Below are 9,998 nucleotides of genomic sequence, written 5' to 3'. Positions count from 1 at the left end.
AGAAGGAGTGTGTACTGTATTAATAAAAGATCAGGATGCCAGGACATGCTATAAAGACCTTTTCTTCCCCACAGACAAAATCCTGTATGGAAAAGTCTGAACCCACTGTACAGCCAGGAAGTATGGTTTAGGAGTAATTATTTCAAACTTTGTTGCTTTGTCAGAAGAAAACCCATGATGTCCCTTGCCTTTAGTACATGTAGTGCCTTAATGCATTTATAAGAGCTGAAGAACATTCCGTGCTCCTCAGTGGTGCCACTTTGTACCTGCTGCTTCTTCCCTGCTGAGCAATAATAAATCAGTCATCTGAAATGTCACCAGTGGGTGGATTAGTAGGTGTTCAGGAGCTCGAGTCCTTGCAGGTGTGAGAGCTGCAAAGGAAAGTTCTTCACTGTGGGAATGGTTCAGTTTTGGAGCCTGCTCTGGGACAGGGCACCTCAAGTTCTGCTTTAGTGGGTGCTGGTTTCAGTCAAAGGATGGACTTGAAGATCTTGAAAATCTTTCCCAGCCCTAAGGATGCCATGGCTTTTATTCCGTGTGCTTGCCCCCATTCCTGTCCTCTTCCTGCAGTCTCAGAGAGCTGCTGTAGGAGTGGGGGATGAGCTGGATTGTGCAGTGAGGTTTTGCTCTCCAGCTCTCAGTGAGGGGTGGTTGCAGAGAGCCCTGTCACCACATTTCTCTTCACAGAGAAAAGGCACAACTCTTCCCAAGAATATTTCTGGGTTTCACATTCTCTGAACCTCAGAGAAATGAAAAACAATTCTTATTTGCCGTGTCTGTGTTTGTGCCAAAGTAGAATGAAATATGGAGATTGTTTACCCAGAGTGATGGTGTTTTGTTTTGTTTTGTTTTGTGTGTGTGTGTCGGGACTGTGGGCTGACAGTCACCAGATTCTGGGCAGTGTGTGCAGAGTTGAGTGCTTGGCAGGTTCAGTTTAGATGTCATGTAATGTGACCGTGTTCACAGGGGTCTTAGGATGAGGGAAGAGACGAGGATTGGACTCCATGTTTCAGAAGGCTGATTTATTATTTTATTATAGATATTACATTAAAACTATACTAAAAGAATAGAAGAAATTATTTCATCAGAAGGCTAGCTAAGAATAGAAAAAGAAGGAATGATAACATAACAGAAGTTTGTCTTGAGACAGAGTCTGAGCCAGCTGACTGTGATTGGCCATTAATTAGAAACAACAACATGAGACCAATCACAGATGCACCTGTTGCATTCCACAGCAGCAGATAACCATTGTTTACATTTTGTTCCTGAGGCCTTTTGGCTTCTCAGGAGAAAAAATCCTAAGGAAAGGATTTTTTATAAAATATCATGGCTACAATGTAATATAGTATAGAATAATATAGTATACTAAAGTAATTAATTAGCCTTCTGACAAGATGGAGTCCTCCTCATCTTTCCTTCCTTCATTGAGGGACCCTGCAAACCCTGCAGAGCCCAGTGCTGCTCCTTCCCCCCGCTCTGGGACCCCCAGCCCTGTGTGCAGCTGTGACTGTGCCTGCGCTCACAGGCTGTGCCGGTTCAGTGGGCAGGGAGCCACTCTGGCTGCTGTGCAGCTTCCAGGCTGAAGCTGGCTTGTGATCCACCAGGCTGAGCACTGGCAGAGTAACCTTGGATTGCCTGCACCCTTTCATCTGCATTGCTTGTCTTTTGGCAGGCTGGGGAAGACACTAATGGATCAACAGTGTTTGGTGTGCATTTGGAAGGTGCCTTTTCTGAAAATGATGCATGGGAAAGGCTTATTTCTTCCATCTTCTCCCTCTCAAAATTAAAAAAAGAACAACAAAAAAAGGGATTCTGGATAATCCTAAAAACTCATGTAAATACATGAAGTAGTTTGCTGTTTATCCATGAGACATCTGATATGCCAGATCTATATTAAGATAAATTGTTATAGCAGAAGGGTTGCTTATTATGATCTAAGGGAATAAAGGGGGTTAAAAATAAAGATACAAATTAAAGTGCAATATGGTTGAAAAATGATAGGCATGTTTTGGCACATAAACACTTCATCAGTTTGGAGAGCTGCTTCTTTTTCAGATTTGGTGATAACTTTTGTGCCTGAAAATGTCTGTGTTTCTGTAGTAATATCAGCTGGTCCAAGATGAAATCACAGTACAAGAATATTCAAACCTTTTAGTGCAGAATAAGCCTGTCTTCACAGACATAATGACAGCTTGCTTCAACTTGGATACAGCTGGCTGGGGTATTAGACTTCAAGGCTAAGCCAAACAAATATATTTTGAATACTGGGATGGAATTTGTTAATTTGAACTGCAGAATGAATTAAATATAACCCACAGAAATTTTACCTCTTTCCCCTAGTGTCTGGTGGAAGATAAACCAGTTCCATTCTGATCTGAAGATAATGACAAGTCATGCAGGTTTAGGTGAGCACTTCTGTCTTGAATCTGGTGGTATTCCAATTTGCATCAGCTGGGTTCAACTGTGTTCTTATGAATTCTTTTATTTTCAACTTTTTTATTCACTGGATTCCTCACAGAAATATTGTGTTTTATAGAAGTTTTCAATAAAAAAATGAAACAAAAGCGCCTGTATTTTCACCCACCTTTGATAGAGACAAAGGTACATAATTTATGTGAACTGAACATGTGCACTCCCCTTATTCTGCATCCACTTATGCAGAAATCCTTCTTGATACATTGCTGTTTCTGCACTTTCTTTTTTCCAAAGTTCACTGCTTTGGAAAGTGTAAGGAGAACTTCATTAATAGAACACTTGCAGCAGAGGGGAAAAGAAAATTAACCAGTGAAGTAGGCTGGCTCAGTTTTTTGTTTTGTTTTGTTCTTCCTCTGTGACTAATGTCACTGTCAATTAAAATTGAATTTCTCAGATATAATGTTGACATCCTTCAGACTTTATTTTCTCTTCCAAAGCTCTCTGGACAAAGAGTAGAGACTGACTATAGTGTTCTTCAAGGCAGTCTAAGAGCTTTTCTCATGAGTCAAATCTCTGTCCAAAAGCACACTGTAAAAACTACCCTCACTTCTTCTTGAGGTGGATTTATAACAAAATTGTTCTAATTGAAGTGTTTAAACTTGCAACTTGCTAATCTTCAAATGTATTCAATACTACACAAAACAATTGCAGAAAACTGCATACCTATTCTTATAATTAAATTTGACAATGTTTAAGTTATTGGACTAAATGAGCTGAATTTGATCTAATCTTTTTAAGTCCTTGGAACTTGTTCTCAAAACATGAGAGTGTTTATCATGCATGATTGTTTTTCCTTTGTAGTGCTCTTCATTACCTCTTGTAGCATTCTGCTTTTTACACGGTCTAAATTCCTTCATAAGTATCAAAATTCATTTCAACACACCAGAGAGGCAACAGTAAGAAATATGTTCTGGTTTTGTGGTATACAAAGGCTTGTATAAGTCTTACTTTATAAAACATCAGTAATGATGAGCAGAAAATAGGACCTTGAACCTAATTTGACCAGACACTGGTCAGTGATTTACTTCTTCTAGAACATGAGATTCCTCTTGAAATTTGAAACGTTTGTGTGGATTTTCATTTCTTCTTGACCTATGTAAAATCCCAGTCAGTCACCCAGAGGGCAAAAGTTCCTTTCCTAGTTAGAACTGCGTGTTGACATCAATTCAGCAAGATGAGGACCTTTAACCAGACCACTGTGAAGGTGAATATAGTGAATATTCAGTCTAACCTTCAAAGATGTGAGTGGGAAGATCCTGAAAGAAGTTGCAGTCAGCTGTGTCATCCATAATTTCTCGGATCAACATTGCATGGATAACAGTCAAATTCATTGCTGTTTTCTCTCCTATCTCTCAAAGTCTCCAGTTACAGATACCTACAGTTAGATTGCACTCCTCCTGCAAGAATTAGTTTTTCTTTGAAGGGCCATGTATTACTCTTCAGTTTTAAATTGCATGAGGATGGCTGCAATCTCTCTAATGATTGATATCAAGCTCCTCACAGTTGCAGTGGGTTAATAAAGAGTAACATGAGCACATATAAGCCATGGTTATAAACAGTGAGTGTATTACAAGCTCACCTTCAAGCAATCAACAGGGCACTGGGAAGAAAATATTCACTAGGCTGTACCCTAAGCTGATCTAGGCAGCCTTTTCCTTATTTTACAGTTGTAATTTATTCTGCAAATTATTTTCTTTGGCTAACAAAAAGCAGTGTGAGAGAGGAGGGGAAGTGTCGGCCACGATTCCCTTGTGATCCCTTCTTGGATGTGCTTGTCAGGATGGCAGAGTGCAGGCAGAGCAAGGGCTCTTCTGCAAATGGGGAGATAAACTGAGCATCTGCAGGATTGCACTGATAGATATGCCAAGTTGCCTGACAGAATTAAGTCTGCTTTATAACAGATAATTGTAGCTGTGAGACAATTTATAAGCTTCTGTGATTGCAGATAAGGAAGAGTTAATGGAATGACCGCTTTTTCCATGGAATGACCATTTTTTCCCCCTCCACCTTCATTGCTTCTCTCACTGTGATTACAAAGGCCCCCCAGCCACAAAGGGACAGCCTGACACTGGGCCAGAGAAATATTTCAGGCAGGAGAAGAATAGAGCCACATATTGTCATATTTTCCTGCGAGAGATGACGGGAGGCAGAGAAATTAAGAGCATCTTTTGGCTGCCTGTCCCAGATCCCTTCGACCTGCCCCTGCTGAGAATCCCAGGTTTGGATTCTCTCCTTCTCCCCGCAGGGGTGGAAGCAACAATCCCAACACGACAGAATTAAGCATCACATGGGAAAAGACCTGAAAAGCGTTCAGGGAATTAGAGGTTTCCGTGATGAATTTGTTATGTTTTTAGCCCAGAATTGGGGAGGGGGCGGGGAGAGCGCGGAGGTTTTCGGACGTGCGGACAGCAGGGGGCGGAACGGCCGCGGGAATTCGGGATGAGATTCCTCCTTTTCCATGGAATTCCAGCGGAGCGCAGGCATCCCGCCAGATGCCTCGCAAGGGGAAACCTCTGCAACGATTGTGGTGCCAACAACGCACTTTAAAAACTTAATTTTTTATATAATACAGCTTGAAGCATCCTCTCGTATCTCACCACCTGCGCAGGACTAAAAGCCCGGAGTGCTCGTCTGAACATCAGCGAGCTCTCGCACCTAAAGGTGTTTGGCAGCCTGGCCTCCCTCCTTCTTCATGGCAGAACAGAGCTGTGCACTGGAACTGTTGAGAGTGCTTCTGATGATAGAATAAACTGATTTTAAAAGATTCTTAAATAGATGCTGATAATAAATATCACGGGGTTATTCTCCAGTCTTGTGGTATATTTGCTGAAGTGAGAAATCCTTTCACGTTATTGTCAGCTTTCCATGCAAAATCAATTCTGATGCTAACACTAGCATTTAGTTGATCTCAAAAGGCTGTTCCATTGTGTTTGTGAAGTCAACCCCTTATTGCTTGTCTGTAGAAATTCATACACAATATGCTGAAACGTTTGCAGATAAATATCTCAGTGTACATCATTGCATCTCTTATTATGGAAATTGCTGTGATCATTTAGATGAAATAGATTTGGGACTCTAGTTAGCATCAGTTTCTGCGGAATAAATGAAAGAAAAATATTGATAGGTAAATTTGGTTCAGCAAAATGAGAAGAATAGTGTAAAACCTAGTAAAGCAAGGCTGTTCAATTAAAAAGCTAATAGTAAAAGACATAGATATCTATGGGGAAAAAATCCCCACAAAATAAATTGAAGAAAATTTCAACAGTAGATGTTGACATACAAATTAAGTAACAAATGGGTTGAAAAGATTTTTGTTACTTTTCTTGGTCTAAAGAAGGAAGCACATAATTGTAATTGACCACAGTTTAACCCATTTGCAGTTCACTGTTCAATGAGTATTTTTAAGATAAGCAATTTGAGTTGTAAAAGCAAAATGAGATAAATGTGACACCGCTTGCCTTAGTGATATCTGAAGCATAAAATGTCTATCTTCAACCTATAACCTCTTAAAAATAGAGCTAATGTACGTGAACATGGTGCCATTCATTAGCATGTCAATGGTGATTCTCTTACATGGTGCCATTAAATTACCGTGGTGATAATTGAGACATTAAAAAAAGACAGATGCTAGGTCTGTTTCTAGGCTCTTATAACCCTTTAGCAATTAAATTTCAGTGAGCTAACATAACAGAGCCAGAGCAAAAATTAACAAGTGGGAATATTTTTCTGTAATATTGCCTATCTCTAACGGAATTATTATTTTTAAAGGGCCAAATTTTCACAGCTTGCTTGATGTGATTTCAGGATGAGGAAATGGGCTGAAGGCTGGCCTGAAGGGGCTGCTCAGGATTCTCATAATGGGGATGAATGGGATGTGGATGGAAGGAGTTGTTAGGGGCTGTATATTCAGTTTATTCTCTGCCTGCAAAGTGTGGGAAGCTGGAGAGTGTGCCAGGGCCAAACCTGCAGTGGACAGAGAAGGCTGAAGGCAAAGAACAGGCTGAGGAACAGAGGCAGAGGCATGGGAGAGAGAACAGAGGCTCTCAGTTTGTGTCACTGTGGAGCGAACTGGTGGAGAGAGCTGAGGTCCTGCCCCTGCCAGCCCTGCTGGCCTCCCTGGTGCCACCCGTGGCTGCCAGAATAAAGGGCCCCTGCTTGGGAAAAGCTCCTCCATCCCATCCTGCACATAACAGGGTCCCTGCTTGGGAAAAGCTCCTCCATCCCATCCTGCACATAAAGGGGTCCCTGCTTGGGAAAAGCTCCTCCATCACATCCTGCACATGTGAGAGAGGGGCAAGACCCATGAACAAAAATCCCACAGCAAAAGAAAGACAGACAGATGTGAATCCCACTGATCCTCTGGAATCTGAATAGTTTGAGTAATTTCATAAATTCTTGCTTTCATAATTCATTTTTTCTTTTCTACTTCTGGCCTTACACATTGTGAGATAATAATTTTTTCTATATTTATTAACATCAAGGACAGGGCCTAGGAAGTAGGAACTGAACTACCTTGTTTTCTCAGCCAGTAATTGCCTTGTAATGGAGCAGTTTGATACATTGACACAGAGCCATTGAATGCTGCAGAGCAATTATGGCATTGTTAGGAGCCCTGGCTGCAGCTGAAACCTCCTGCTGGAGATGCTGCTGGCCCCAGGCATCTCTGCTGGCTTTCAAATCCTCTCCCAAATGGAAATCTAAATGCTGGGTATTTTGTTCAGAGCACCGAAAACCAAGCAGCACAGTGTGCAGTGCCGCACATCCCTGTGTTCCTGAGACAGCTTCTCATGTAACTCCTCCTGTCAAACCTTGAGGCTGTCAAACCTTGGGGCAGAAATTGCAGTTTGTAGCAAACTTGTCTGTGTCTGAATGGCAAAGGAAATTAAAGTGAATGCCCTGTTTTCTCCTCTGTCCTGTTGGATTCTGGAGCACCAGCTGTACTTGCTGAGGTCTGAACTAAACATGGATAAACTTTTTGCTTCCCTATGACCTTGCAGAATCTTGGGGATGGTAAATTCCAGGAACTTTCCAGGGAAGTGGACATGAAGGACTGAAGGAAAAGGCACCAAGTTCTCTTTTCCAATCCCCTTTCCTCACAGGGAATCTAAATGCTGAAGTTAGCTTATTAGAGGCTCCTAATGCCACTGTATGTGAGGGTTACTCCCCATTCATGCACTGGGAAAAGCTGTGTTCTGTAGCCATGATATTTTCTGAAAAATCCTTTCCTTAGGATTTTTTCTCCTGATAAGCTGAGAGGCCTCAGGAACAAAATGTAAACATTGATTATCTGCTGCTGTGGAATGCAACAGGTGGAGCTGTGATTGGTCTCATGTGGTTGTTTCTAATTAATGGCCAATCACAGTCCAGCTGTTCAGACTGTCTCAGTCAGTCATAAGCCTTGGTTATCATTCCTTCTTTTTCTATTCTTAGCTAGCCTTCTGATGAAATCCTTTTTTCTATTCTTTTAGTATAGTTTTAATATATATCATAAAATAATAAATCAAGCCTTCTGAAACATGGAGTCAGATCCTCGTCTCTTCCCTCATCTTAAGACCCCTGTGAGCACTGTCACAGTGTTCCTTTCCCTGCACTGGAATTATTGTATTATCACACAAGGCACACTGAATAAGCTGATTTTTGTTGCAGTGGTCTCTTGGATGTCTGTACCATGTGCTGTGACACCTTCCAGTGTATCCAGTATTACAAACTGCTCATAGCAGATTTTATGAAGAGCTGTCTGACAGATGGAGGGTCTCTCTTGCAGTCAAATGAAATCTCAGGACATAAGATCAGTCACGTCCACAGGTAAGGAATTTTTAATTCATCAGCAATAAATTTCAGTGTAAAAGATCTACCTGCAGACATGGTTCATACTAATGCAAATCATCTTTTTCTGTGGGTTTCCTTTGAGGCTATGCCTATTTAGAACCAACCAAATTGAATAGTTGGCCTTATCTATAGAACAGTGAAAGCATATGGTTTTTAAAAAATTCATGTTGCTGTATTTTAAATCACAGTGAGCATTAGCATCTCAAAAAGCATTATGGCACGGATTGAATTATCTGTAATAGCTTCAATATGGCAACACCTGGCTCTACAAGTGTCTGAAGTCAGAGCAGGCCATCTGTTAGTGGTCCAGTTGGATGCTTTCTAAGTACATCCTGCAAGGAAACAAGGACACTGGGGAATAAATTTGGAGAGAGCCTGAGCAACCTGGACTCAGAATGCCCTGTAGGGAAGCAAGGGAGGAATGCATATTGTAAATAAGAGATGTCATTCTGTGTTTCAGTCTGCTGGGAAGGTTGGAGGGACTGTGAAGTTTTAAAATAAAAGCTAGATATAAACTTGGAGACAATCACCAGCTGTTCATTTCCATTCTGGAGCATGTGGAGAAACAAAGGCACATTACAGACCAACAAAAGGATTGAAACAGCATAGAGCAGCATCTGTGTGGCATGATTCCCACAACCACAGGGGCCTCTGTCTTTACAGATGAATTTCATAATGGTGATAGGGGACAACTGGGTAATGTTCCTGCCCAGAGTTAAAGGTCTGTCCTTGTGCACATCTGTATTGTCATGCTCTGCTCTGGACATACCTGGCTGTGCTCAGAGGATGTCTGCAGCAGAGCTGTGCTGTGAGGAATGAGCCTTTGCTCAGGCAGTGCTGGCTGTAGACCCTCCAATGTTTAAAAACTGCTGCTTGTGGTGCTAAAGCTGAACTCTAATACCTTTGCCACATCCTTGGGGATGGGCAGCATGGCTCCTGGCGTGCAATTGTGTGCAGTTAAACTCACTGTGCTGGCAAGGGAAGAGCCCAGACTAGAATGCAGAGCACCAAAACCCTCGAGGTCCTGGCTGGCCATTAGCATTGGTGTGAGGGGCTCTGGCTGACGCCTCCCATTCTCTTTGTTTCTGGCATGAGGGCTCCTGGTGTTTGTTCTCTTGCTTTTAAGGCAGAAGGGAGCGGGGGAAGGGTTCTCTGTGTGCCCCACCTGGGCTGACCAGCACTCTTGTTCAGGCTGCGTCTCCAGGGTGATCCCAGCTGTGCATTCCTCATGGGAAATACTCTGGTGCTTTAACAGAGCTCGTGGGAGAGAGATTCACTCAGCACAGGGCCTGGGCAGGAGGGCAAGCCAGGATACTGCTGAGAGAGTCAGCAGCAGACCTGCTGTCAGAGCCCTGGGTGCAGGAAGGAAAGAGGCTTTTCACAGGGAAGCTGTGATGTCACACAAAGCTGCTTGAGCAGCCCTGGGGAGGTTTGCCCAGTGAGGATATGAACACAGGATCTGGTTTCACCGTTTGCTCTTCGAGCTGGCAGGTCAGAGCTTTTGCTGTATTGGAAAATTGTTCAATTTATGTTCTAACAAAATATTAGAGCCGGGATTCAGACCTTTCTTTGTCAGCTTCTACCCCACCCAGCATCAGCAGGTGATTCAGCTCCTGTGTGTCACTTAGTAGCCTTGCTTCCCTTGTCTAGCAAGTTTGGCCCTGGAGAGCACAAATTTCTTTTCACAGAGAGAA

Source organism: Geospiza fortis, unplaced genomic scaffold (genome assembly GCF_000277835.1).
Source record: "Geospiza fortis unplaced genomic scaffold, GeoFor_1.0 scaffold157, whole genome shotgun sequence".
Classification (NCBI taxonomy): Eukaryota; Metazoa; Chordata; class Aves; order Passeriformes; family Thraupidae; genus Geospiza; species Geospiza fortis.
The sequence above is the reverse complement of the archived record's forward strand: the minus strand, read 5'-3'. Positions refer to the sequence as shown.